Raw genomic sequence first — 4,548 nt, forward strand, 5'->3', positions numbered from 1 at the left:
AAGCATCACAGTTTCATTCAAGTTGTGTTGAAATAGAAGTTGACGGACCTTTTCTTCCATATTGTGAAGTACATCCGTGTGAAATGTTTTATTGAAAAAGAATAAAAGCGGGAATTGGTGGTTAATTGGATGGAGTCGGGTCTGAATGCGAGCTTTTACAAGGTTTATGCCAAAGAAAAGTCACCAGAAGACCCAGCTATGACATTTTGATAAAAAAAATGTAAAAAAAATGAAACCTTTTTAATTTCATGTTGATTTTAAATGACACAAACGTAACCCAAAAACAGCTTCACTAAATATCCTGAGCTGAGAGTTTTCACACTGCAGCCTAAAGACCTTCAGGGAGTTTCAAGAGGGTGCTAGAGGGTCTGTGCAAAAAGCAAGAGAATTTATTTATATTTATTTATCTGTTTTTGTGCAATGTATTTTTTATCCCAGTCCAATCTAATTTTTAAAGTTAAATATGTGCTTAACAAAGTGATTTTTTAAATAAATTAGCCAAATTTTATATTAATACTGCTTAATTTGTATTTCTCAGTTTGAAAATCAAGAGATTCATCTTTTTATTTTTTATTTTATCTAATTACAGGCTTTAGTTTAAGTTAAATGTGTCCTAACATTCCGATGCACAACGTTTTATAATTTGCCGCGATATACTGTGGGACAAATGTCCTGTTCTCTGGGCTTAAATCACTTCTACATCCTAACGAGACTCCCATAAGATGGCTTCTAGCAGTCAGACACCTGCTAGCTGAGTGAGTGAGTGAGTGTGTGTGTGTGTTCAGGGGTGAACTTCCTCCTAATTAGCTGTCATTTGCTCTGTGCCCATATCATAGGGTGACCATACGTGCCATTTTCCCAGGACGCGTCCTGGCCAGGATTTCTATGAGAGTTAATGAGGAATCAGACATAATTTAAATGCAGATGCATGTCATTAATCTTGGTGTCCTCCCTCACTCTTATACGTCATTTTATTCACTCGCTCTCCAAGTCTTCTAGAATGGAGCTAGCCTGATGTAATTTGGGGATAAAAGAATATTACACAATACATGATGCGTTTACGATGCCTCTCTGACCACCGGGGATCTCTGCTGAAACGCAGCGCGTGTAACCTTACCGCTACTTCCTGTTTAGCTCCTGTGCAAACTTTTCATCAGTCCTGTTTCTCGTCCAGGCTTGCGAACTTCTCTGAGCCCACCTACACAAGCCTGTATGGCTCACAGATGAGAGTCGAGATAAATGTGCAGTCAGCTGGGCTCACATCCCAGAATAGACCGGTAACTACGGCGACTGTACGTTGGAGCGAGTGTACAGGAGTTAATGTAACCACCCCTCCTGCGCTCCACTCTCTTTCACGCTCTTTCAGAGTAATTGGCGGTCCGCTGAGACGGCCCTTCCACTGCGTGCCCGTCCCTTGTCTTTCTTTGATTGTGAAGTGGATTGCTCGGGTTGTGTCACCGATAAGGCACGTGTTTAATCGATGTTGAGAGGTAGCCGTGGTGATGACATGACCCTCTCGACGGCGTACCGTAATTATGCCCACCCCCGGCATGCGGCGCTTGATCGCAAACAATGTTTGATTTCCCCCCCCCACCTCTTAATTATTTTTTAATTAGCAGCCTATGCTCAAGAGAGAGTTGGAAATGCTAAGCACCGGAGATCATTCCGTAGTTAATTACCACACACACACACCCACATGATATGGATTTTCCACGTATTGTGTTAAATATCAATATGATATGCATACTTTGCATATGTCATCTTGTTTGTCGGTTGCAATAACACAAGCGTTCCCTTAGTTTTCCCAAGTATTTTCGGTCAATCAGGCATTTGAAAATCAGAGAGCAAGAAATGAAAGGAATAACAGAGAGGCTCGTCTGCAGAAGATTATATCTTATGATTTTAGATCTCCATAATCACACTCTTTTATGAGCCACTGGTTGGGTGATTGTTATAGTTTCTGTCCTTCTGTAGGTGTTTGTGTGGCGATTAAGATCACCATGACAACAACGAGCAGCTGGGCAAGTGCTTAGAGCCTGCAACACATTACCTGTTTCATATTGAAACTCATTTCAAGAGAAATAGATGTGCAATTATTCCGACCCTCTGAGTTACCTAATAGCAAACCTAACAGCAAATGTATATTATGTATGATGTAAGGGCAAATATCATGAATTTACATATCAATAATGCATGTGATTTGCATTTGTAGCAGTTTTGATTAGTAATTCTCGTTATTTTTTCTAACCCAGACTAATTGGAAAAGCGTGCCTGTGTTAACATTTCTGCAAAATGATATTACATTGCTTCTTGCATGTTTTGCGACACGTTCAAATTAAAATGTCCGATGAGTGGTGCTAAAAGTGTTATCCAACAGATGAACGTGAATCTGACATTTTATTACGTTGATTGCTGTATGTGTTTGTGGCAGTTTGTAACTGAAATATCCGTTGAGTGGTTGTCTAAGGTTAATGCTCTGCGTTTGAATATAATGCATCACCTAAACTAAACTTTTCCCTAAACTTAACTGACAGTTAACATAAGCAAACATTAGACAAAAAAAACACACATTTGTAACCATGCCATTTTGGCTTGCTGATGAAAGTTGTTTTAATTTGGTTTTACTGGACTGTACCAGGTGAGCTAATAAGCAAGCTTGGTTATGTGATGCAAATATCAGTATGTGTTAGTTTGCTAATCATGTGCTATGATTTAAGTCTTTTGAGGTCATAACAATGCATTGCAAGGAGCCACAAAAAAAAAACAGTCTTTATTTATCCGTAATCTGTTAATCATAATTTCTGTGAACATGAATAGAAATTGTTTTTATTTTGCTGCCACCATAGTGGACATTTCAGCTGGAGACTGCAGGAAATTGTGTATTGGTACGTTTTTGAAGTTTTGCAATAATGTCGCCACAGGCAAGTTTTTCCAGTGAGCCTGCAGTAGCTTGTTTTTTTTCCAGATAGTAAGAATGGTATATTTTTCAAACTAGGGCATACTGCAGAACGCAGTATGTATACTGCACACTAGGCACATTTTCTGTATGCATGGAATACTCAGATGCCAAAATACTGTACCCCATCGTTGCAGCGTGCTCGACCTTCCTTCTCCATCGTGACAAATCAACCATGCTTTTTTTGACACTTTTCATTCCAAACAGAATAAATAGGAATGGGGAAAAATGTCCAAACAAGCAATGAATGCCGGAGCAATAAAACAAGATGAACTGCAGCTCTCAGAGTGAGGAGAAAGGCTGAATAACTGCGCAAACCAGTAAGAATGCTTCAAATTTGTTGACTGAATTGAGTTGATTGAATTTTAAACAAGTATGTTTTAAAGCATTTTTAACAGTGTAATGTTAAAAAAATAAAGAAATTGGCACATATTTATTTTTGGTTGAATGAATAGCAATGACATGTGACAACAGTACACAGTAGTACACTGTAAAAAGTGATCAGTTGACTTTACTCAAAAGAAATTGAGGAAATCCGTTGCCTTAAAATGATTAAGTAAATGAAATTCATGCATAATTACAAGAAAAAAGTTAAGTGAACTTGACAATTCTGAGTTACGTTAACAAATAAACAAAAGAAAATGTGTTGTGGTCACTTTTTATTTTAAGTTGGACTAACTTAAATGTATTAAATTGCGATTAGTTAAAATTGTGAATCTACTCAACTTAAGTTAAAACTAATAAGTTAATCTGAGTTCTGTCTACTTAATTAAATAGAGGAAACCCGTTGCCTTGAAAAAATTAAGTAACCACAACTTATTGTATTTGTGTAATTACAATTCACTTGAGACCAATTTGATGTAATCTTATTTTACTGATTTCTTTCAAATTGAAGTCTACTAATGCAATTCTCAAAATAAATTGTTCAAATCAGACTGCACACAAACATTTCCATGAAGCATTGTCAAAAGCAAGTCAACTCACCCTTATTTATATATAGCACTTTAATACAGATTGTGTCAAAGCAGCTTTACATTGTTAAACGGGAAAATAGTGTCAATAATGCAAACAAAATTAAGTTATGCAGTAAAGCAGCTCTAAAAAAAGGTCAATATTTCAGTTAAAGTCAGTTCATCGTTGATTCAGTGATGTCATCATCATCCAGCTCAGTTCAGTTCTCTTCAAATAGTGTCTCTGCAATTGTTGCAAGTCATTAATATTCCCAAAAATTAAGTGTTTCCAAATAAGCAAGCCAAAGGTGACTGGAAAATGGAGAAAAAACCTTGGTATAAACCAGGCTCAGGCCAGTTCTCCTCTGGACAGACGAACCAACATGGTGTTTTTCATCGTGGTCTTTGCTGAGGTTTTTTGCCAATGGCCGTATAGTTGATGAGGCCTTCACTGGGGATCTGTCTTTGGGGCTCATCTAGCTGACATGGTCTCTGCTTACATTCAAGGCTGTAGAGTTGTCTCCACCATCTGGACTGGATACAGTTATATTTCAATATTTCAAAATGTTACTGTTTTTGCTGTAGGCCTACTTTGGATCAAATAAATGCAGGCTTGGTGAGCAGAAGAGACTTCTTTAAAAA

This window comes from Sinocyclocheilus anshuiensis, unplaced genomic scaffold (assembly GCF_001515605.1).
Source record: "Sinocyclocheilus anshuiensis isolate Anshui unplaced genomic scaffold, SAMN03320099.WGS_v1.1 scaffold976, whole genome shotgun sequence".
Lineage (NCBI taxonomy): Eukaryota > Metazoa > Chordata > Actinopteri > Cypriniformes > Cyprinidae > Sinocyclocheilus > Sinocyclocheilus anshuiensis.